Consider the following 26,122-nt stretch of genomic DNA (forward strand, 5'->3'; position numbering starts at 1 on the left):
GATCAAGGTGCTGTCATCAATAAATGAAACCAAGAAGTGAAAATGTGGTTGTGAAGCAGAGTTGGTCTAAATACAGCAGTTTGTTGAAGTGTTTATTTGTTGGAGATTTTCAGGGGGTTCTGCCGGAGCAGGATAAGGCTTATTTTACTTCCAGTAATGTGGAAAAGCAAGTGTGGTCTCAGATCATAGATGCATTATTTTGTTGGCTTTTCATAACGTCTGGCAGGAATTTGGTTAAAAGGTTTCCTAGGAAATCTATAAATGACGATTTCACAAACAGGAGAGAGAGAGAGAGAGAGAGAGAGAGAGATTTCAGAAAGAGTGAGAAATTGAACTGGGAGAGAGAGGTAGGGCAAATGAAATCAGAAATAACAGCATTGAAAAAATTAAAGCAAGGCTTGAGAGAGTGCAGAGGGCAAGGCACTTGCCTTGCATGTGGGAAATACTAGTTCTGTTCTCAGCCCTACATATTGTTCCTCAAATTCCACCAGTAATAATCCTTGTGCAGAGTCCTGAGAACAGTGGGCTGTGGACCAAAAATCATTAAAATAAAAAAATTAATTGGAACATGATGCAGACAAAAAGTAGGGGAAAATGAAAGAGGAAGAAAAGAGACATGTGAAAAGTTTTGAATGATAGAACCAAATAACTAAACCATAGTGTCAACAACACTGAAATCAAGAGACTTTAACAACCAAACTTCAAAAGGTGCCTGTCAAGAGTGCAGGATGGAGTGCGCTGTCAAGAGAGCAACCTGGAAACATTGCTGGAGGGAGATTGACATTGGTGGTGGGATCAGTACTGCAATATTATATGTCTAAAACTCAACTATGAATAATTTTGTAAATCACAGTATTTATAAAACACTTTAATACTTTAATTAAAATACTTTAATAACTTTAATAAAAAGTTATGAAAGTTATATATATTGGAAAGAATGAGAGAAAAAAATAAGTTATATGACTATTTAGAATCAACAAAATAGAGCTATCTTCTGCATAGCCTGAAGTAGATTTGTTGATATGTGTGGTTTCTAAAAAAGTTATACTGTAGAATTCCTGTTATTGTGATAATATAGCAAGATGAAAGGAAGCTACTCCAAACTTTCTATGACACCAACTTCTCAAGACCCCAAACCCATTGTTTATAAGGTGAAGGCTCCTCATGATATTGGATGCTTCTCAAAACCATTCCTTCTAAGAACTGCTTTTCCTTCCTTGACATTCCCTTAAATACCTCTATGTGATGTATTAATACATAGAAATACAAGAGTTAATCATTGTTATTAATATCCTAAATAAGGACTTTATGCTTTCCTATTAGAGTTCTTTAGAGACAGGAGAAAAATGAATGACTGACAGTCAGTCATTGATTAAGCAGTTCAAGAAACATACACTGTCTTACCTACCCTCTTCCCCCACACTTATGATTGATTCAAATATTGCAAACCACAATGCCCAAAAGGAGAGAGAGAAAGAGAAACAGAGAGACAGAGACAGAGATGCAGAGAGAAGAAAAGACCCTGAAATCAAGGCAGGCTGGAGGGTGGGGGTGATGAATTAGAACTTGGAGACCCTGATGCTGGGAAATGTACACTGATAGAGGGATGGGTCTTGGAATGTTGTGACTTAAATCTCATCATTAACAGCTTTTTAAGGATCTATTCAGTAAAAAAATTTAAAAAAAGAAACAGACACTGAATGTTATAGTATGCCTCTTATTGACAACTAAGATATTCCAAGCTTATTTCTCTTCTTGACCTTTAACATGACACATTAACAAATATTATACAATGGAATTCTATCATACTGAGAAGGTCGTGGAGACGAGGACCACTAAACAAATGTGGGTTTTTTAGTAGGTGTGTCTTTGGCACCATAGAAAATGTCCCTATAACGTAACTTATTAGCTTACTATCTTCAGAAACTACTTTTCTATAGAATATCATATAAAGAACAACAAATTGGCTATGGATTCCAAATGATAATGGTCTGGGTTCAGTATATGATACCATCTGGTTAATATTCCTTCCAACTGGGTGATTTTATTACTTCAATAATCTTTATTACTCCAATAATTTTGTTACTCCAATAATTACTCCAAAATACAATAATGGACTTCTCTCTGTTCTCTCTGCCTTTATTTGCTATGGCAAGTACTTTCAGTACTATATTGAATTGAAGTGGTGATATTGTGTCATGCCTGATCTTAGAGGGAAGGCTATTATTTTTTCCCCATTGAGTATAATGTTTGCTGTGAGCTTGTGGTAGATGGTTTTGATGACTATATAGAGAAAAGTCCCTTCAACTCCCATTTTGTTGAGAGTTTTTATCATGAACAGGTGCTGGACCTTGTCAAATATTTATCTGAACCTGGTCATACCATTTTATCCTTTCTTTGATTGATATAAATTATTATGTTGATTGAATTGCGAATGTTAAACCATACTTCCATCACTGAGATGAATCCAATTTGTTCTTGGTGTATGATCTTGTTGATGAGCTATTGAATTATATTTGCTCAGAGTTTATTGAGGATCTTTGAATCTGTGTTTATCAGGGATATAGGTCTGTAATTTTCTTCTCTCATAGTGTCTGTCTGCTTTGGGTATCAGGGTGATATTTGCCTCATATAAACTGTTTGGGAGTGTTTCTGTTTTTTTTTCAGTTTCCTGGAAAATCTTGAAAAGGATTGCCAGAAGATTCTCTTTAAAGGTTTGAAATTCACTAGTGAATCCAACTGGGCCAGGGCTTTTTTTAATGGGGAAACTTTTGCTTTTTGGGGGAGATTTTTCATTTCAGTTTTCTTGATGGTGATTGGTGTGTTTAGGTATTCTAAATCTTCTTGATTCAGCCTTGGAGGAAGAGGGAGTTACAGGAATCCAGGAATTTATCCATTTCTTGAAGATTCCCTTATTTCATGTATTTCATGTCATAAAGATTTACAAAATAGTCTCTGATCATTCTACAGATTACTGTAGTTTCTGCTATTATATCCCCTTTCATATTTCTGATTTTGTTTATTAGGTTTGTTACACTTTGTTTCTTTTTGTGTCTCGCTAGTGGTTTATCAATCTTATTTATTTTCACAATGGACCAGCTCTTGGTTTCATTTATCTTTTGGACTGGGTTTTGTGGTTACAGCTCATTGATTTCTGCTCTAAATTTTGCTATTTACTTCCTTTTGTCTGGTTTGGGCTCATTTTGTTAGGCATATTTCAAGATCTTAAGCTGAGCAGTTAAGTTATTGATGTGCCCCTTCTTCTATCCCAATGAATGCTTTCAGAGTTAGCTTTCCACTTAACACTGCAATTTTGCTGTGTCCCACAAATTCTTGTATCACTGTCCTTATTCTCATTTGTTTTGAGGAATCTTTCAATTTCCTCTTTGACTTGTTTTCTAATGGACTGGTTGCTCAATTGTGAGCTGTTTCATTTCCAAGTGTTTAATTTTATTTTCAGTTTTTGTGTGTGACTAACTTCTATGTTAAGTGCATCATGGTATTAAAGGACATTTGATACAATTTCCATCTTCTTAATTCTTTGTGCTATGTTTTGTGACCCAGCATGTAGGCTATCATGGAGAATATCCCATGTGCACTGAAGAAGAATGTATATTCAGGTTTTGGGAATTAAAAGGCAGACATATACGTACTAACCCCTTCTATTCCATTTCTTCCTTAGACTAAAGTATTTCCTTACTGAGCTTTGGTCTGATTGATCTATTGAGAGGTTTCAAAATGGTATTGAAATTTCGAACTACTATAGTATTGTTATCAGTGTCTTTCTTTGCAGGATAACACTGTATTGTCCTTCCTCAGGTAACTTAGCTTTATCGAGTAACACCCATCCCAGTGCTCCTGAGTCACTCCCATTCCTCTGTTTATCTGTAAACTCTTCTCTGTGCTCTCCTTCCCAGCCAGTTAATCACCTTTTCTCCCTAATCAGATTCTGTTAGTTTGTAAGATCAGATCCTTCTAAGGACACTAAACTTGTATTGTAAGTTATGTCTTTTGCATAGTTTACCTTAAAGCAATGTCCTTTCTGTATGAACACAGGAAGACAGTTAATATTATGCTTTGTAACTTGGGAGTTGATTGACTCTGGATAATATTTACTCTTGGGCATCTGCTTTCTTGACTCAGTTGCCCTTAGTTCCTAGCACTTCCAAAGCAGGGTCCCGACGAGGGAATGAATGGACCCGGGCAAGCTGTGAGCTACCCTGGCATCAAAATGGGCCAGGCCAAAGTGCCATGATACTCGACTATAAGTTGAGGGAATGATCATGGGCAAATACTGTCATGATCCAAAAGTAAGTAACGATGAGACTAGGACCCTGCTGGGGCTAGGAAGACTAACATGGCCTGAAGGACTGCGGAATATATAGTGAGATGTCCTCAGGAAGAACCAAACTGTAAGTTTATATCTCTTACTGTGCTTATACAGAATGACTTTGCTAGAAATATTAGAAGTAGATTTACTACAACTATTTAAGTAGATTATTATCTGAGGAAATAACAGACCCTTTTTGGGATCCCACGCTTGAGTGGATCTCCTAGTAACCTGGAGTAATCTCTTTAGATGAGATTTTATCCTTGAATTAATCTCCTGAAGGAGAGGTCTTACCTCTCTTTGTTGATTTGTTAATGTTCAACCCACCTTGTGTCACTACCCTACGTGATTGATATATAAACTAGGACTGTAAACTCGGAGGGGGCTTGGGCTCCAGATATCCAGAGTCAGAGCAAGAGGGAGAAATGGTTCCAGATTGGGGCTCAGGAGAGAGGCAGACAGGAGTGAAGAGGATTAGAATAAACGGTGACTAAAACCAACCAGTCTGGCTCTCGTTTCTTCCTTCGTCTGCCCTTGGCCAACAGCTTCCTGATCCATGCCACACACAGCGGCTCAAGAGGTGGAGAATGGACACTGGTGGAAGGATGGGTATTCGATCATTGTATAACTGAAACCCAAGGACAAAAATGTGTAAATCTACAACTGTACCTCATGGTGTTTCAATAATAAAAATCTAAAAAAAAGAAGAGCACTGAACATGGGCGATGAGATAGAGCTGTCCAGAGAGCCTGTGAACACACAACCTTCAGTGTGCTAAGATTTTACATTTCTTAAAGTCTATTAGCAGTTTGTTCAAGTATTTTGCTGGTCCATCATTATTTGCATATACATTTAGGAGTGTGAGTTCTTCCTGATATATAGATTCCTTGATCACTAAGAAATGACCTTAACAACGATTCTCAAAAAATTAGAAATTGAGCTCCCATTTGACCCAGCAATACCACTCCTGGGAATATATCCCAGAGAGGCAAAAATGTATAGTCGAAGTGACATCTGCACTTGTTTGTTCATTGCAGCACTCTTTACAATAGCCAGAAACTGGAAGAAACCTGAATGCCCAAGAACAGATGACTGGTTAAAGAAACTTTGGTACATCTACACAATGGAGTACTATGTAGCTGTTAGAAAAGATGAAGTCATGAAATTTACCTACAAGTGGTACAATATGGAAAGTATCATGCTAAGCGAAATGAGTCAGAAAGAGAGGGATAGACATAGAAAGATTGCATTCATCTGGGGGATATAAAGTAACAAAGTATGAGATTAATACCCAAGAATAGCTGAGATCAGCACCAGGATGATTACTCCATAACTTAGAGGCCAGCCGGGTATCCTAGAGGAAAGGGCAGTTCAGATAGAGAAGGGAGCACCAAATAAAGGATGTTTGGAGGATCCTCCCAGGAGGGGAGATGCATGTCGAAAGTAGACTATGGACTGAACATGTTTGCCACTCAATGCCTCTTTTGCAGACCACAACACCCAAAAGGAGAGAGAGAACCCAGGGGATTGCCCTGCCACAGAGACAGGGGGGATAGGGGGATGGGGGTGGGAGGGATATTATCCATGGTGGTGAAAAATGAGCACTGGTGGAGGGATGGGTATCTGATCATTGTATAATTGAAACCCAAGCACAAAAAATTGTAAATCTACAACTGTAAAAAAAATAAATAAAGGGAAAAAAATGAAAAAAAAAAGAAATGACCTTAACAGTCTCTTATAACCTTCTTCAGTATGAAGTCTTGTGGCCTGATACAAGTATGGTGACACCAGCTTTTTTTCTTTTTTTAAAAATTTTTATTAGTTAAATGCAATGAGGTACATTTGTAGACTTACAAATTTTGTGCTTCGGTTTCAGTTATACAATGATCGAGTACCCATCCTTCCACCAGTGCCCTTTCTCCACCACCACTGATACCAGTATCCCTCCCACCCCCAAAATCTCATCCCACCCTGCCTCTGTGGTGCCTCTGTATTCTCTTTTGTTCTCTCTCTCCTTTTGGGTGCTGTGGTTTGCAAAAGAGGCATTGAGTGGCAATCACGTTTGGTCTATATTCTAGTTTCAGCATGCATCTCCCATCCTGGGAGGATCCTCCCGACACCCTTTATTTGGTGCTCCCTTTTCTATCTGAGCTGCCTTTTCCCCTAGATGACCTCGAAGCCATGGAGTAAACCTCGTGGTACTTATCTTGGCTATTCTTGGGTGTAATAGAAAGATTACATTCATCTGGAGAACATAAAGTGACACCAGCTTTTTAAGGTTGTTATTTACTTGGGGAATTGTTTTCCAGCCTTTGACTTTGAGGCTGTGTTTGTATTGAATGTTCAAGTATGTTTCTTGCAGGTAGAAGAATGTTGAATTCATTTTTCTAATCCATCCTGCCACTCTGTGTCTTTTGCATTTAGTCTATTGACATGATACTGAGAGATAATATTGTGATGGGATTTTGTGCTATCTTTATCTTGGAGTTTGCTGCACTTGTGGGATTTGTATTGTCTTAAAGTAGCGCACTTAGTTCTTGTAACAATAGTTTTGATTTTATGAACTTTCTGAGTTGTTCTTTATTTCTGAAATTGTGTACTGTTCCTTCATATCAGAATGAGAGTTTGGTTGATGAATTATTCTCTCTGAAGCATTTATTTTGTTTAGTTTTTTCACTATATTCCACCAACATTTTCAGTCCTGGATAAGTCAGTGCAAATCTTAAGGATGTTCATTTGTTAGAACTTTCCTTCTTTGATCTTCTTGTTTTCAGTAGTCTATCTTTACCTATGATTTTCGTCATTCTGCTTATGATGTCTTGAAGTAATTTTATTTGGATTATTTGGATTTTTTAGCTGGCACCCTTTAGACCTCTCGGATCTGGGTGCATGTGCTCTTCAGCTCCAGAAATTTATCAGCAATGATAGCTTTGACAGCTGCTTCTTCATCAGGATTTCCTTCCTGCCCCTCTGGTATTCCAGTGATTCTTTTGTTGTTCCTCTTGGCTTTATTGCATCATTTGTTGGTTTGTCTTGAAGGTCCTTTTTCTCTTCTCCTGTTTTCCTTAAATTTTCTGCACCACATCTTGAAGCTCACTAATTCTTTCCTCAGCAGCTGTTACTTTGTGACTGAGGCCTTCCAGTGAGTTTTTCATTTCAACTACCAGAGTTTTCAGATCTGCCATTTCTGTTTGTATTTTTCCTTTGTAATTTTCTCATTTCTGCTTTCATATCTTATTTTTTATTAGCAGTGTGTTCCATTGTTTCTCTTAGCTCCTTATGCATCAACAATTCCATTCTGAGTTCCTTAGCATAGAATTTATAAAGCTCATTCTTACTGGTTGGGTCATCTGGGTTAGCTTCTTCACTCTCTTTGCCTGGTGGGTTTCTACCTTTCATTGCCATTGTGACCTGTGCATTTTGGAGTTTTTTCTTGTGTGATATTTTGTGGTTATAAACTTGCAGTTAGGTTGTCTTTCTATGTTTACTCCTTTTGTGGGCGTGGTTCACACCTGACCTGGTGAGCAAAAATGAGGCTCCTGAGTTTGATCCAGAGTCCCTGATGTGACGCCTGCCTGAACTTTCTTTCGTTCTTGTAAAAGTACAAATGTGCAGAAGGAGAAGAAGGGATGATGATGATGATGATGATGATGATGATGATGATGATGATGATGATATGTTTTGGCGGGCTCTCCAGATGGCTCTCTCTCACCGCCCGCATTTGATGCTCTAGAGACGCTATGTATGAACTGGATAGGGATGGCTCCTCCTTTGTTCTCTGCTTCTGTTTGTGCTGCTGTGCTCTCTTCTATCTGTCTCTCTGACTCTGTTTCTGTAGTGTCTCCTCTGGTCTCTCCCGATCTCTCTCTCTCTGGAGCCCCTTTGCTTCTTTCTCTGGAGACTTTCAGCTTCTCTCTCTGGAGCTCTTCTGCTTCTCTCTCTGGAATGCTTCTACTTCTCTCTCTGGAGCCCTTCTCGCTCTTGATTCTGACTCTGCTCCCTGGAGCTCTTCGCTCTGGATTCTTGACTCTGCCCCGTCCACTCTTACAGTCTTAGTTAATATAACAATCACATAGGATGGTGATAAAAAGGTGGGCTTAACATTAAAAAAATCAACAAAGAGAGGTAAGGCCACTCCTCCAGGAGATTAACTCAAGTATAAAATCTCATCTAAAGAGATTACTCCGAATTACTAGGAGATATGCTTAATGGAGGGATCCCATCAAGGGTGTGTCACTTTCTTCTTTTCTCAACTAGTAATCCACTTAGTTGTAGTTAATCTACTTCTATTATTTCTAGCAATGTCATTCAGTATGAGCACAGTAAGACATATATCAACTTAAGATTTGGTTCTTCCTGAGGACATCTCACTATGTATTCCAGACCGCAGTCCCTCAGGCCAGATTAATCTTCCTAACCCCAGCAGGGTCCTTACCTCATCGTTACTTTTGGATCATGACAGCATCTGTCCATGATCATGCTCTCAACTTATAGTTGAGTATTGTGGCACTTTGACCTGGCCCATTTCGATGCCAGGGTAACTCACAGCATGTCCTGGGTCCATTCAGTCCCTCACGGGGACCCTGCTTTGGGGGTGCTAGCGACTAAGGGCAACAAAGTCGAGAAAGCAGATGCTCAGGAGTAAATATTATTCTGAGTCAATCAACTCCCAAGTTACAAAAGCATAATATTAACTGTCTTCCTCTGTCCATACAGAAAGGACATTGATTTAAGGTAAACTAAGTTTCTTGCGGCAAGGCTGAAAGGACAAACCAAATGTTATCCTACAAGTTCTCAGGTAGCTTAGCTGGGCTGGGCAAATCCAAGTCAGGTTGAATATCAGTCCTTTCCCATTTGTGGGTGGGGTTCACTCTTGAAGTGGGTAGCAAACTGGGTGTTTCTGAGTTCGATACAGACACCCTTATGTCATTCCTGCCTAGCCTTTCTTTAGTTCTCAGGGACCTTTTAGTTACAGTTTCTTTTGAAATACTGAAGCTCTTTTTTTATAAAAACACAGTCTCTTGTCTATTTTGTCTTCCTTGCCAGTGTAATCAAATTACTAAAGACTACTCAAAACACTCATGTATTGTTTGCCTGTGATTTTCTATGTATTTTATGAATTTGGATCAAAATTTTTGGTTTTTAATCAATACGGAGTTAATTTTTGTTCATGGAATGAAATAGTCCAATTTTATTACATTGCATGTGTTCATACAGTTTTTCTAATGCCATATGTTGAAGGGATATGTTTTGTACATTTTATTTTCTTTGTCCTTTTATTGCAAATTCTGCTGCCAATTTATATGAATTTCTATTTTGGGCTATTTATTTCATTCCATTGGTTTGAGCATTTGTTTCTTGTTATACTATGCTGTTTTGGATTTTACAGTTTTTTAGTTTAGTTTAAAATAGAGGAAACGATCATACCCCGTCCTCCCCTCCTCCCCTCGTCCTCCCCTCTCCCCCTCCTCTCCTCCTTCTCCTCCTCCTTTCCTTCTTTCCTCCCTCCCTTCTCCCCTACCCCCTCCTCCTCCTCTCCTCCTCCTCCTTGTCCTCCCTCCCCACCTCCTCCTCGTTCCCCATCGCCTACCTCCTCCTCCTCTTCCTCTTCCTCCGCCCGGGCCAGGAGGAGGCGCCTGGGCCTTTCCCGCACGCTTCTTCCTGGCCCGGCCATTTTAAGGACTCTCAGCTGGAGCCCAGCGGGGATGCAGTGGCCACTTCTCTGGCTGTCGCTCCTGGCCGGCTGCCCAGGGGCGGGGTGCGTGGGGAGGAGGCGGCAGCGCAGCTCCCAGAGGAAGGACTGTCAGTTCCAAGGTGTAAAGCTTTGAAGGAAATGGATGTAATTAAAACTTCTGAGGTAAAATGCTTCTGCCATCATCAAAATTTACAACTGGAATGGAAGTACAAAATTTAAAACTGGAATGGAAGTACTTCCTTTATGCAAGGACTTTGAGTCAAAGCCCTGTTTTCTATTTTGCTTCCGGGATTCTAATAGGTATTCTAGTAATGTTAGTCTTTGTGCTGCTGCTGGTGAAGAGGTTCATTCCTAAGCACTAAGCCATTTCATGATGCTAAACCATTGGGATCTTGAATAATAGCATCACTGCATCAGGGAATTTCTTCTTTATTGTTAGTTCCCTGAAACACTTTCACCCAAAGAATGCTGTGCTCTTAAAGACCAAATAGGGTCACGAGTTGCCCCCCAAGAGCAGCTCTCTGGCACGACCATGGCTCCAGAAGCACAAGGAAGGACTTAATGAAGAGCCTGGCAGCTTGCGACAGAAAAGTGAATGGACTATGCGTTAATCCACACCACCATTCCTGCCCAGAGGGGAAAGAGTGTTGCTCCCTTCCGCCTTTTTTCCTCTGGAAAGAAAGATGGCAGCCACTTCAGAGCTTTATGGAAAGCCAGGTATGAGCCGGTCGTGACAGGGCCACTGAAACCTCATGGGAAGGGGGGCGTCTCGGCTCATCCTTCACGCCCTACCAAGGTCACGAGTTGCTCCCCACGAGCGGCTCTCTGGCACGGACATGACTCCATAGCCACAGAAACCAATCTCATAATTATCTGACTCTCAGCAGATATACTTCCAGGCTTAATAAGTAAAATACCAGAAATCCAAAATTACGCAGCCGCTATTGTGGCCGAGCGACATCATTGATTATTGTAACCAGCTGTAGAAAACAAATTATTTCACAATGCCTTTTCAGCATGTCTGATTTGGGATTGTAAACTTTAAATAATAATGGTGCATCTTTTGTCGAAACAATGAATCTACTCAAAGCAGATAGAGTGTTAACTAGAATTCATCTACCTCACAGGCATTGTGAGGGTTTGGGGGGGGGGGGGGGGTTGGGGTTCTTGGTGGTGAAAAATAAGTATTGGTGAAGGGAAATGTGTTTGATAATTGCATGACTGAGACTTAAACCTGAAAGCTTTGTAACTTTTCCCACAGTGATTCAATAAAAAAAAAAGACTAAATAAATATACCAATACTGTTTCAGAAAAAAATATAGAGGAACCAGGTGCCTCCCAGCTTTTTCTTCTGAGAACTGCTTTGGAATTCAGGGAGTGATTTCTTAGAAATGTTATTAATCTTCATTCTGTGTATTCAGACAGTTCTATTGAATTTTTGATACAAATTTTGGTGAGTGACTATAATGCTTTATGTGGGATGGAGATTTTAACAGTAACAATTTTTCCAGTCAATTAACATGGAAAATATCTAATTTTTCATTCCTCCATTTTAAATTGTGAAAAATATACTTTGTTAATTCCTTGGTATATAACATTTTCTATAACTGTAAATAATTTTTATTATTTCTTTCTCTATAGGTCAGTTTCCATATATTGAAATTTATAAAAAATTTAGTTTTGATTTGTAGCTACCACTTAATAACATTAAATAATTATTTCTAGTATGTTTGGAGTATTTATGGCTTCCAATGTACATTATCATGTAATCTGCAGTAGGTGTACTTTGCTTTCTCTTTTACAATTTGGATGCCAGATACACACAAACATATATATATATGTGTATATCTATATAAATATATAGATAGAGTATTATTGCTCTTTGATTTCCAGTACTCTTGTGGCTTATTATGAATTTTATGTGCTCCAACATTTCTAAAAGTTATTTTATTAAAGAACCATAATTTAGAGAGAGTTATGAATAGTTGAGATTTAGATATGTAATGTTCTAGCACCAATCCCACCACAGTGTGAACTTCCCTCTACTAGTTTTCCCAAATTCCTTCCTATGAAACTTACCCCAGACCAGCCTACCACATTGAAATTTTTAAGTCTGATTTTTGAAGTTTGTATCTCATCTGTTTAGTGTTGTTGAATCTGAGGTTTGGATACATAGCTATATCACTCACCAAAATCATCAGTGTACTCAAAGTCCTTGATAGTAGATCTCCTGTTACTTCCCTTTCTCTTCTTCCTTACTCATTAGATTTCTTTCTTTCTCTGTCCTTCTCATCCCTATACTCTCAGAGAAAGGATGACATAAACCTCCATTTAATACATTGAATTCCATTGTCCAGTTATTCTATACACCACACAGAACTATGACTATGGTATATATGTATTTCTTTTTCTGAATTACTTAATTTAACATATCTTTTTTAAAAAGTTATTGACAGTTGAGTCTTAGGTGTATACTTCAACAGTAATCCTACCACCACTGAAACTTCCTTCCACAAATATTCCCAAACCCTATACCTCTTCAACTCACTCCCCCCATCATCAAAATATCATCTTTGACAGGCAAGTTGCAAAATTCAGTGGATGCAATTTAGATATCATATTTTCAATTTGAGTCTGTTCTTTGGGTATATACCTATGCCACTCTCCCATATAACCAGTATAACTGAAGACCCAACCCTATCCATTACTTACCCTATCCATTACCCAACCCATTACTTCTCTTTATCATCTTCCTTATCCCCTTGATTTATTTTTTTAATTTTTTGTCCTTTTCCTCACTAACCTCTGGGTTCAAAGGTGATCTAGGAATCTCCCCTTCACAACATTACATTTCCTCATCCACTTATTCTATATACTACAGAAATATGAGATGATCCCCTGTTTGTATTTTTTATTCTGGTTTACTTCATTCAATATGATACAACTATCTTTCAGAAAATTGCATGATTTTGTTGTTCCTTGCAGATGCATAGTTTTCCATTTGTATATATACAATATCTTAATTCATCTGTTGAAGGACTTGAAGGGTTATTCCATATCTCAGCTATTGTACTAACCACAAAGTTTAACATGGTGTACATAATTCTGTTTGAATAACTGTTTTAAGTTTTCAGGGTAGCTGTCCAAAAGTAGGATTGCTGGTTCATATTAAAGTTCAATTTTAAGTTTACTGTGGACTCTTCATATTATTTTCCGCAGGGATTGAACCAAAAAACAACCCCACAGGCAGTTGATAAGAGGTATTTGTTCTCCACATACCTACCAACGCAGGTTGTTGCTATTATTTTTATATGTGTCATTCTCACTGGTGTGAAATGGTATCTCATTGTCATCTTGATTTGAATTTTCTGATTATAAGTGATACTGATCATGTATTACTATTCCTACTGGTCGTCTGCCTGTCTTCCTCTGAGAAGAGTCTATTAATTTTCTCTCTCCGTTTTGATAGTATTTTAAAAAATTTTTGGTTGATCTTTGAGCGAACTTTGTATATCCTTGAAATATGAAGTTTACCTGATGTAGTGAATGTAAATATTTTCCCCATCTTGTAAGCTGTCTTTTAAACCATGCTTCTTTTGTCATGCAGAAGTTTTTTAATTTTATGGAATCCCAGTTGTCTACTTTTGGTTTTGTTGCCTTTGCCAGTGGTATCAGAAAATTGAACACACCATTGAGGTACAAATATTAAAGTGTTTTTTTCTTCCTCAATGTGCTGTATGGTTTCTGGTCAGATCTCAAAGTATTTGATCCAATTTGCATTGGATTTAGTATAAAGTGTTATATATGAATCAAGATTTAATTTTTCACATTTGTTATAATTTTTCCAAAACCTTTTGTTGAAGAATGTATCTTTACACCAAATAATCTTCACAGCTCCCTTATTAGAATAAACTATCCATATATTTTGGGTTTTGTCATGGGGCATGAAATTCTGATTCATTGATCAGAAAGCTTACATTTATTCCAGTCTATTTATTCTAATTTATTCTAATTCTGATCACTATGGCATTACAATTCAGTTTAGAATTAGTAACATAACACCTCCCATTTCTTTTTCGTTGTTTGTTTGTTGTTTTTTACATCATTTATTTATTTTTAAAAGTTTTGTAATGAGTCACAGTGAGATAGACCCCTAAAAAGTTGTTCATGATTGAATTTCAGCCATTCAGTATTCCAACATGTACCCCTCCACCAGTGTACATTTCCCAGCACCAGTGTTCCCAGGTTCCCTCCCATCACCCACCAAACCTCACCCCATGCCTACCTGTATGGAATTCACTTTTCTTCTCTTTCTCTCATTTTGGGCATTGAGGTTTGCAATATTGATACTGAGAGATTATCAAGGCAATCCTTTTACCTATATATAACTCTAATATCTTTTCCAGCATGATCATTCCCAGCTACTATTGTCATACTGATCTCTTCTCTATCTTACCTACCCTCAGCCCTACACTCATTTGTGGTTACTTTTAACAATTTACCAGTCCTCCTAACCCTTTTTCCCTGGCCATGGATATTAGTCTTCTACTATATAAAAATATATAAAAATACATCACTTGTATCACTTGTCACTTATCATCCTGTTGATCATTAGTTTACTAAATTGGGCACCAGTAACGACTCTATTTGTCCCTATCGCACGGTAGCATAGCTCAATGGCGTATTCGGAGCTGTTTCAGGGTCAGGAGAATGAGGTCCATTATCGTTACTATTTGGCATATCAAATACGCTACGTGTAGCTTGCCCAGCTCTGCTGTACGGGCAGGATACTCTGGGTAGCTTGCTGAGCTCTCCAAGAGGGATGGAGGCTTTTGGGGGGCTGTAATCGCTTTTAAGGGTGTTCCCGGTCTACTGAATGCAAGTTTTCGGTTGACTGGCATGTTGTAACAATCTGCATTGTAAGCAGGCTTGGAAAATGCTCCATGTGCACTGTAAAAATGTGAATTTGGTTTTTTTGAGGATGTAAGGCTCTGTGTAAATTGATTAGCCCTTTTACTTCTATTTCTTCCTTAAAATCCAGTACTTCCTTGCTGAATTTTAGTCTTGCTGATCAATACAGAGGTTATAAGGCTGTGTTGATGTCTCCAACTACTATTGTTTTCCTACTATTGTGTCTCCAACTACTATTGTTTTGCTACTATTGTCCTCCTTGAAGTTTATTAGCAGTTGTTTTAAGTACTTAATTCGTGTTAAGTATTTAACTGGGTGCGTATATGTTTAGAAGTATGATTTCTTCCTGCTGTACATATCCCTTTATTATTAAAAATGTCCTTTTCTGTCCCTTCTTATCTTTTTCAGCATGAAATCTATGTTGTAAGATACTAGTATGGGTTTCCCCAGATTTTTTGAGTAGGTTGCTTGCTTGATGGATTTTTTCCATCCTTTCAGTTTGAGTCTATTTTTGCTCTGACTATTCAGATATGTTTCTTGTAGGCAGCAGAATGTTGGGTTTCATTTTGTAATCCATTTTGCGACTCTGTCTCTTAATTGTTTCATTTAGACCATTGACATTGAGAAAGATTATTGTCATGGGGTTTTGCACCATCTTCCTGTAGAGGTTTGTTGTGCTTGTAAGGTTTTTTCCTGTCTTATGGTAACCCCTTTAGTCCGTCTTTTATGTTTGGTTTTGAGTCTATGAAGTTACTGAGCTGTAACTTTATCCATGAAATAGGGTATTGTTCTTTCGAGTCTGAGTGAGAGTTTAGCTGGATAAAGTATTCTTGGTGAGGCGTTCATTTCATTGAGTTTTTTTTACTATTTCCACCATTGTCTTCAGGTTTACTGGGGAATGAGATCCATTTTTTTAGAAATGGATTTTATTTATTTGAAGAAATAACGAAGAGGACAAAGAACCTCCAGCTCCGAGCACATCTCTTCGATTCCACTGTTCTTCCTGCATTAACATATGCCTCAGAGTCCTGGGCCCTACGAAAACAGGATGAGAACACTATTCGGGTCTCTCGAAGAGGAATCGAAAGAGCTATGCTTGGAGTATCATGCTTCACTCAAATGAGAAATAGAATCCGGAGTTCTGATCTCCATCAACGCTCAAGAATCAGGGACACTGTCTCATTTGTCAAGGCATCAAAAATCAGATGGGCTGGACACGTAATGAGATTTAAAGACAACCACTGGACTAGAGCTATTACTGACTGGATTCCATGGGACGTCAAAAGATCGTGTGGACGCCCACCTACAAGATGATCAGACTTCTTCGTCAAGACCCTAAATGATCAGTTTGAGGCTCTGCATGTTCCTAGAACGAGCAGATGCCATTGGGCTATGCTAGCACGCAACAGGGATGAATGGAGACGTTACTGGCACCCACTCGAGTAAATCGATGAGTAACGGGGTATCAAGTGATCAAGTGATCAAGTCTTCAGGTTTGGAAGTTTTCTTCTGATAAGTCTGCTTTATATCTAAGGGGTGTTCCTTTGTATGTGGTTTCCTTCTTTGACCTTGCTGCTTGCAATATTGTGTCTCTATCTGTGGTGTTTGTCATTCTAAGTATGATATATCTTGGAGTCTTTTATTAGGGTCTCTTTTAGCCCTTTGGGCTTCTTGGATCTGGATGCCCTCATTCTTCAGCTCTGGGAACTTCTCAGGAATGATATCTTTAACTGTTATCATTTCAGTGGGGCTGACTTCCTGTCATTATGGTACTCCAATAATTCTTATGTTGTTCATCTTGAGTTCATCCCCTAAGTCTCTGACTCAACTTATAGTTATTTTCAGGTCTTTTTCCATTGTCTGTTGTTGCCTATATGCTTTCTTCAGCTCATCTTCAAGCTCACTGATTCTCTCTTCGATTGTTGTCACTCTACTGTTGAAGGCACTCGCTGCGTTTTTAATTTCATCTACTGAATTATTAGTGACACTTCTGTTTGTAGTTTCCTTTATTCTTCTCTCATTTCTTCCTGTATTTTCTTGGCTATCCATTACACTGTTTCTTTTATATCTTCCTTTAATTTTCTGGATGTATGTTCTACCATTTCTTTGTGCTCATTGAACATCCTCACCATTTCAGCTCTGACTTCTTTATTGGTGAGATAGTATATGGATATTCCTTGTTGAAGCTTCGGGGCTCTTTCCTTCATCCATTCTTTGTGGTGGGGATCTGCACTGTTTCTTCTTGTTTCTGTAGGAGTATGGAGGTGGATCCCTCCAGTTTATCACCAGTGATCCCCCTTTTGCTTTAAGAGAAGTTTCTTGAAAAGTTTGGTCAATGGTAGTCTCCCTTTTCTCCTTCAAGAATATTAACATTCTCGAGAGCAAGTGCGTTTGGCTTGGTGGGCGGAACGTCGCTATGGAACCGGACGGGGACCTATGAGCCTGGTTTCGTGGGTATCCGGTTCTGCCAAGAATGTAACAACATGCTTTACCCCAAGGAAGACAAGGAGAACCGCATTCTGCTCTACGCGTGCCGGAATTGCGATTACCAGCAGGAAGCCGTAATAGCTGCATCTACGTCAACAAAATCACGCATGAAGTGGACGAACTGACCCAGATCATCGCCAATGTGTCCCAGGACCCCACCTTGCCGCGGACCGAGGACCACCCCTGCCAAAAGTGCGGCCACAAGGAGGCGGTGTTTTTCCAGTCGCACAGTGCCCGAGCCGAGGACGCAATGCGCCTGTATTACGTGTGCACAGCCCTGCACTGAGGCCACTGCTGGACCGAGTGAGCCCCTACCGCAGCCGCCCCGCCCTCCGTGTCATAAATACTCTTTTCTGTTAAAAGAAAGAATATTAACATTCTCTTTGGTTCTCTTTTGTGACTTATGTGAGGCCTGTATAGTGTAGCTTCATTTAATGTATTCCTTTCCAATAGCCATGTTCAATTTTTACGTTCATTGTTATTTTGGTAAATTTTGATGTATTTTGATTAGAATAGGCTAGTTGGAATTATTGGAATAGAAGAGGCTATTTAGAATTGGCCGAATATGTTCAGGATAGCCAGGATGTTCTTGTAAGAATTAGGTAATGGAGGTTGAGCTGTGAGTCCAAAGCACAATGAAAGGAGAAAAAAACCGTGGCCACGTGAGCTACAGCCACCCCAGAGGCCTCCCTACCACTGCTGTATTTGTGGGCAAGGGGACCACATTGATGGTGGTCTTGGGTTAGAGTTCTGCTTTGGTGTACTTCTAAAACTACTGGAATGCCCTCTGACCTAAGTGCTCATGTAGGCACCTTAGTTTAAAAGTAGTCTTCTAGTTCCCTGTGGCTCCTTACTTGGCTCGCTGCCCTAGAGACTATGCCCTCTCTAGCTACCTTACTTCACAATTTCTAGTTTTTAATTATGTTTTTGGCTATTTGTGGTCTTGTCTGATTTGCCTTCTTAAGGGGAATGTTTTCAGTTGACATTGAGAGAGAAAAGTTATTGATATAAAAGGCTGTGTTGCTATTTTTGTGTGAGTATGAAATCAAGTTGATTTTTTTTGTTTGTGGGATTCAAATGATTTAATATGAAAGTAAACGCCAAATAATTCATCCATGCATAAAAGAATTTCATCTGTTTTTAATTTATTTATTTATTGAATCACTGTGGAAAAAACTACAAAGCTTTCAGGTTTAAGTCTTGGTCACGCAATCATCAAACACATTTCCCTTCACCAGTATCCATTTTTCACCACAAAGAACCCTAATAAACCCCCCTCTCAACCCTCCCAATGCCCGTGAGACAGATGAATTCTAGTTAACACTCTATCTACTTTGATTAGATTCATTGCTTCGACAAAAGATGCACCATTATTATTCAGAGTCTACACCCCAAAATCAGACCTGCTGGAAAGGCATTGTGAAATAATTTGTTTTCTACAGCTGGTTACAAGAACCAAATGATGTCACACAGCCGCGATAGCGGCCGCAAGATTTTGGATTTCTAGTATTTTACTTATTAAGCCTGGAAGTATTTCTGCCAAGAGTCAGATAATTATGAGATTGGCTGCCATCTTGCTTTCCAGAGGGATAAAGGCTGAAGGGAGCAACAACCTTTCCCCTCCAGACAGGCATGGTGACGTGGATTAATGCATAGTCCATTCACCTCTCTGCCGCAATCTGTCGGGCTCTGAATTAAGTCCTTGTGCTTCTGGAGCCATGGCCATGTCGGAGAGCCACTCATGGGGGGCAACTCGTGACCTCTGTAGGGCGAGAAGGACGAGCCGGGAACACCCCCCTTCCCATGAGGTTTCAGTCGCCCCGTCACGACCTGCTCATACCTGGCTTTCCAAAAAGCTCCGAGGCGGCTGCCATCTTGCTTTCCAGAGGGGGAAATTAAAAAAAGGAAAAGAAATCAAGTTGTTTTTGCCAGAGTTTATTTGCTGTTTATGGTGGAGTTTCAATAATTCTTGCAGGATTGTTTTAGTTGATGCAATTGTTGCCAGCTCTTTGTCTTAAAATGTTCATGTCTCTCCCTCAAGTCAATATCATAGGTTTGCAGTTGAGTGGACTCTAGTCTAGATTTTTTTGTTTAGTACCTTGAATGTATAATTCACTCCTTTCTGGTTTGTAATATATGAGAAAGATGGTCTCTTTCAATTACATTTTGTTTCCCTTGGGTTGCAGAATTTTCTTTTTTTTTCTTTTTTTATTAGTGAAACACCATGAGGTACAGTTGTAGATTTACAATTTTTTGTGCTTGGGTTTGATTATACAATGATCAGATACCCATCCCTCCACCAGTGCCCATTTTCCACCACCGTGGATAATATCCCTCCCACCCCCATCCCCCCATTCCCCCCACCTCTGTGGCAGGGCAATCCCCTGTGTTCTATCTCTCTTTTGGGTGTTGTGGTCTGCAAAAGAGGCATTGAGTGGCAAACATGTTCAGTCCATAGTCTACTTTTGACATGCATCTCCTCTCCTGGGAGGATCCTCCAAACACACTTTATTTGGTGTTCCCTTCTCTATCTGAGCTGCCCTTTCCTCTAGAATGCCTGGCTGGCCACTAAGCTATGGAGTAATCCTCCTGGTGCTGATCTCAGCTATTCTTGGGTATTAATCTCATATTTTGTTACTTTATATCCCCCAGATGAATGCAATCTTTCTATGTCTATCCCTCTCTTTCTGACTCATTTCGCTTAGCATGATACTTTCCATGTTGTACCACTTGTAGGTAAATTTCACGACTTCATCGTTTCTAACAGCTACATAGTACTCCATTGTCTCCATTGTGTAGATGTACCAAAGTTTCTTTAACCAGTCATCTGTTCTTGGGCATTCAGGTTTCTTCCAGTTTCTGGCTATTGTAAAGAGTGCTGCAATGAACAAACAAGTGCAGATGTCACTTCGACTATACATTTTTGCCTCTCTGGGGTATATTCCCAAGAGTGATATTGCTGGGTCAAATGGGAGCTCAATTTCTAATTTTTTGAGAATCGTCCATACTGTTTTCCAGAAGGGCTGAACCAGTCGACATTCCCACCAACAGTGAAGGAGTGTCCCTTTCTCGCCACATCTGCGCCAGCATCGGTTGCTTTTGTTCTTTTGAATATGGGCCAGTCTCTGAGTTGTGAGATGGTATCTCATTGTGTTTTGATCTGCATCTCTCTGATGATTAATGATGTAGAGCATTTTCTCATGTTCTTTTTTGCCATTCGGATTTCTTCTTTGAGAAAGTTTCTGTTCATTTCATTGCCCCATTTTTGGATGGGGTTGGATGTTTTCTTCTTGTGGAGTTTAACCAGTATTTTGTATATCCTGGATATCAACCCCTTGTCAGATGTGTATTCGGCGAATATCCTTTCCCATTCTGTAGACTGTCTTTGTATTTTGGTCACTGTTTCTTTGGAGGTGCAGAAGCTTCTTAGTTTAAGATAGTCCCATTTATCTATCTCTGTTTTCACTTGGGTTGCAGAATTTTCTTCTCTCCCGTTTTATGTAGTTTTTCTCTACTTTTTCTTTTTTGTTTTTCTTTTTTTTTGGCTTTTTGGGTCACACCTGGCGATGCAAAGGGGTTACTCCTGGCTTCGCACTCAGGAATCACTCCTAGCGGTGCTCAGGGGACCATATAGGATAATGGGAATCAAACCCAGGTTGGCCACGTGCAAGGCAAATTCCTTACCCACTGTGCTATCACTCCAGCCCCTCTCTTCTTTTTCTTTTTCTTTTTACCACTTGGATCACTATTATTTTTGGCATTTTTTGGCATCTATTTTGTTGATACTCTTTGGGTCTCCTGATTATGAGCAGGAGCCTCTATCCAGATATCAGGAAAATTATCAGTTATTATTTCTTCCACCAGCCATTCTCCCCATTCTCTTTACCCTGTCCATTATTCTTATGAAACAAAGATTATTTATCTTGCTATTACCTATTACAAATCTTACATTCTATTCTATTTTTCTACTTCTTTTTCTTCTGTAACTCCATTATTGGTTGTGACTAGAATTTTATTTTCAATATCACTGAAACTGCCCTCCATATGTTTAATTCTGTTGGTGTGACTGGCTCATTTTTAACTTCTTCAGCTCCATTTGCATGGACTCTCTGATACCCTGGAACAAGGTATTATCTTTTTTTTGTAGGAGTACTGCTATTTATTCAGCCACTGATTAGCTGATTGAATTGTGTGTGAACTCCACCTTACTTTTTTTTTATTTTTATAATTTTTTTAATTGAATCACCGTGAGAGCACTTACAAAGCTTTCAGGTCTAAGTCTCGGTCGTAAAATGAAACACCCGTACCTTCACCAGTGCCCATTCTCCACCACCAAAAACCCCAGTATACCCCAGTATACCCAAGTATCCCACACCCTCCCCCTACCTGTGGGGCAGATGATTTCCACATTACTCTCCCTCTACTTTGATCACATTCAATATTTCAACACCAGACCTACCATTATTATTTGATATTTTACCCGAACACTCAGATATGCTGAAAAGGCAACCGTAGACAATTTGTGTTCTATTGCTGGTTATGAATAACATATGATGTTGCATGGCTGCAGTAGGGCCATGTGATTTTGAAATTCCAAAATTTTAACATTTAAATCTGGAGGGATTTCTGCCAAAAGCCACTAGGTTTTGATATTTGCTCCTGAGTCTCTGGGATCATGGCCATTGAGCAGCTTGATCAGGAGCCAGGGAGGCCGTTCATGGGCAATGACTTGGGGTCTCGTTGGGGTGGGGAGGACAGGCCTGGCTCCACCCCCATCCCGTGAGGCCCAACAAGTTTCGTCACTGCAGGCCCAAGCCTAACTGTCCAGTTGCCTCTGGAGGATAATGGCCACCAAGCCGCCAGGGAGAAGCAGGAGGAGGGAGAGCACCCTTACCCCCCAGGGTGGCCCGGCGACAGTGACCTACTGTGGGTTCCGGATGCATTTCTGCCAAAAGCCGCTGGGTTTTGAGATTTGTTTCTGAGCCTCTGGGATCATGGCCATTAAGCAGCTTGATCAGGAGTCATAAAGGCTGTTCGTGGGCAATGACATGGGGTCTCATTGGGGTGGGGAGGATAGGCCTGGCTCCACTCCCATCCCATGAGGCCCAACAAGTTTCATCACTGTGAGCCCAAGCCTGACTGTCTAATGTCCTCTGGAGGATGACGGCCATTGAGCCGCCAAGGGGAAGCAGGCCAAGTCACGAAACGTATTCCCACCTGGGTTGGCCCAGCACCGGTAACCTACTGCAGGGACCGGACGCATTTCTGCCAAAAGCCGCTGGGTTTTGAGATTTGTTTCTGAGTCTCTGGGATCATGGCTGTTAAGCAGTTCAATTAGGAACCAGAGAGGCCATGCCTCCAATTGTATAGCTGAGTCGGAGGTGGTTTGTGGGTGTGTTTCCCACATACCTAACTTTTGGCCATTTACTTTCTTGGTAAATTTTGCCCCAAGTTTTTGGGGGTCTGGCCAGAGGCACAGCAGCAATTTTGAGGTATCTGGAAGTCTGAAGGCGCCGTCAGGCTACTGAAGAACTCGCCTCACAGGTACAGATTGACCTGCTAGTGGTGCTATACACCCAAGGTATTATCTTTTGACTGATTTTTTTCTTTCAGAGCTTTCTTTACTTTATGGCCATTGCAAAGGTAATTGATTTTATTTCCTCATTGATTATGCTTGATATTTATTTAAACTCAATGATTTACTGTAATTTCTGTCCCTGTCAGAGCACTATACTCAGTGTTGTTCAGAGTGGAGATCTGTGGAGCTGAGGTTTGAGCTCAGGTCTTGTGCAGGCAAAGCTTGAATCCCGGATGTCTGAGCTATCTCCCTGGCCCTGATCATATAAACTATCTTTCATTGTGTTGATGTATCATTTTAATTTGTTTGCATATGTTGAGCCACCCGTATATTCCTGAAACAAATATTATTTGATTATGGTGGACAATCCTTTCAATGTCTTGTTGAATTTCTTTCACTAAAATTTTCTTTAGGAGCTTTGCCTCTATGTTCATTAAGGATATTGAAATATGTTCTTCCCCTCCCTCCCTCCCTCGCTCCTTCCTTCCTTAGTCTTTCCTCCCTTCCTTCCCTCTCTTCTTCCTTTCCTCTCTCCCCTTCCTTCCTTCTCTCTTCTTCCATCCTTTCCTCCCTCCCTCCCTCCCTCCCTCCCTCCCTCCTTTCTTTCTTTCTTTCTTTCTTTCTTTCTTTCTTTCTTTCTTTCTTTCTTTCTTTCTTTCTTTCTTCACCACACCTAGTTCTCTCCAGGGTTTGTTGATATATCTTTGCCTAAACATTATTCCTGTCAGGGCTACATACGTGATGACGAAGATCAAAGTCACGTCAGCTTGCCTAAGCACACTGCTTGCTGGACTGTCTCCCTGGCCTCAGTCTTCTCATGTAAGATAGCTGTTTTCTTGTTGATTTGTGTCTAGTTGTGTTAAATGGTAAAAGATTATCTCCTACAGCAATTATGCTGCTGTTCATATCTATATTTAGACTTGTTATCTATTTTATTTATTTTGATTTGGTGAATATGTTATTGGTTATTAAGTTCTCTTGATGTGTAGACCCTTTACTCATTATTTAATGTGCAATTTTATCTCTTATCACATATTTTGTTGAAGAAGGGTTTGGGCCATACCTAATGGTGCTCAGGGGCTACTCTTGGCTCTGTGATTACTCCTGGCTCATTGTTCAAAGTCACTACTGGTGGAACTAGGGGAACCATACACAGTGCCAAGAATCTAACCATTTGATTACACTTTTATCTTAAATCTATTTTTTTATTTAGAAGTTGTATACAGTCAACTCCTGTTTTAGTCCACCATTTACCTGTTGATAAATTGTCTATAATTTTAAAATTTTTCTATAGCATTAAAGTTGTTTCCTAAAAAAGCAAAATATTTAGTTTGTTTTCTTATTCACCCATCACTCTGCACCTTTTGATTGTGAGTTTATTTGATTAATATTTGGTAAAATTAATGATTTAAAGAATTTTATCATTTTTATTAACTCTAGATGTTTTAGGGGCTAGAGAGGTAGTATATCAGGTAAGGAACTAACTCAGGGCTTAAACCTGGCGCTGTATTCAGGGACTACTAATAGGCTCAGGGGACTGAATGGGGTGCTGAGAATTGAACTTAAGTTGTGCAAATGTACCCTACCTATTTATTTGGTCCTTGTCCATAAAACATTTTATCTCTCCTTCAGAACTACTTGATAGAGAAATCTTGGAGATATTTTACATTAAGTACTTTAGATATATCATGTGACTCTATTCTGGCCAGTAGTTTCTTTGAGGAAAATATCTGTTGTGAGTTAATGGATGTTTTCTCATTTGTGACTATTTGCTTTTATTTTTAAGATTTTGGAGCTCATTGTGTATTGTTGATTTTTGCTTGATTTATAACAATTTGGAATCCTATATTGCACTATCCACAATAGCCCAAATCTAAAAACAACCAAAATGTCCAAGAATAGATGACTGAATAAGGAAATTATGATTTCTTTATACACACTGTAGCACTGTCCTCCTGTTGTTCATCGATTTGCTCTAGTGGGAACCAGTAACATCTCTATTGTGAGACTCGTTGTTACTGTTTTTGGCATATCAAATATGCCAAGGGGAGCTTGCCAGGCTCTGCTATGTGGGCAGGATTCTCTTGGTAACTTGCCCAGCTATCCAAGAGGAATGGAGGAATCTAACCCAGGTTGGCCACATGCAAGGCAAACGCCCTACCTGCCGTGTGGGGCTGGAGCGATAGTACAGCGGGTAGGGCGTTTGCCTTGCACGCGGCCAAACCAGGTTCAGTTCCCAGCATCCTATATGTTCCCCTGAGCAATGCCCGGAGTAACCTCTGTGCATCGCCAGGTGTGACCCAAAAAGCAAACAGGAATTTAAAACTATAAAGAAAATAACTTTGAAGAAAAAACTTTGAAGAAAATATAAGCACAAATATTTTTACCTTGAATTAGACAATGATTTATTTTTATTTTTTGTTTGAGGGATTCACCTACCAGTGCTCAGGGCTTACTCATGGGTTTGTGCTCAAGCATCACTCCTGGCAAGAGTCCTATGACCATATGTATTGCTGGGGAACAAACATAGGTTGACAGCATGCAAGCCCTACCAGCTATACAATTGCTCCAGAAAAACAATGATTTCTTAAATATGATTCCAATCAGTAACCAATAAAGAAATTACGATATCAAGAGATTATCAGCAAAATGAATGATTTTACTTTTCAAAAATAACAACAAAATGAAAAGTCATCCTCCAATATTGAAGGGTGAAATTTTTGTAAATAATGGATTTGTTAAGTTCTGTGTATATATAAATAACATCATAATGCTATTAATATAATATAAACTCAGTTATAATATTAATATATAAATACATTTTATATAAATACATATATTTGTCATCTTTGCTCAGGGGCCATGCTAATCTTCTCTGTATCATTCCGATTTTAGTATATGTGCTGCCAAAGCAAATTCGTGAAGGAGTCCATATTTTTATAATTTTTTTAATTTTATTTTTTTTATTGATTGAGACACTGGCTCTCAGAGAGCCCGGCAAGCTGCTGAGTGTATCCCGCCCATATTGCAGAGCCTGGCAAGTTCCCTGTGTTGTATTGGATATGCTAAAAACAGTAACAACAAATCTCACAATGGAGACATTTCTGGTGCCTGCTCGAGC

The 26,122-nt window shown here is 39.5% G+C and overlaps 1 non-coding gene and 1 pseudogene across 1 annotated transcript; one reads left to right on the top strand and one right to left on the bottom strand.

Annotated features, from left to right (window-relative positions):
• Nucleotides 1–17,730, top strand: part of LOC130038116 (DNA-directed RNA polymerase II subunit RPB9-like) — a 152,661-nt pseudogene extending 134,931 nt beyond the window's left edge.
• An 8,082-nt stretch (nucleotides 17,731–25,812) lies between these two features.
• On the bottom strand, nucleotides 25,813–25,916 carry LOC130038261 (U6 spliceosomal RNA). The gene has a single exon (XR_008794639.1). It is a non-coding gene; the product is annotated as a U6 spliceosomal RNA (small nuclear RNA).
• Nucleotides 25,917–26,122: the final 206 nt, after the last annotated feature.

This window comes from Sorex fumeus, unplaced genomic scaffold (genome assembly GCF_029834395.1).
Source record: "Sorex fumeus unplaced genomic scaffold, SorFum_2.1 ptg000073l, whole genome shotgun sequence".
Taxonomy (NCBI): domain Eukaryota; kingdom Metazoa; phylum Chordata; class Mammalia; order Eulipotyphla; family Soricidae; genus Sorex; species Sorex fumeus.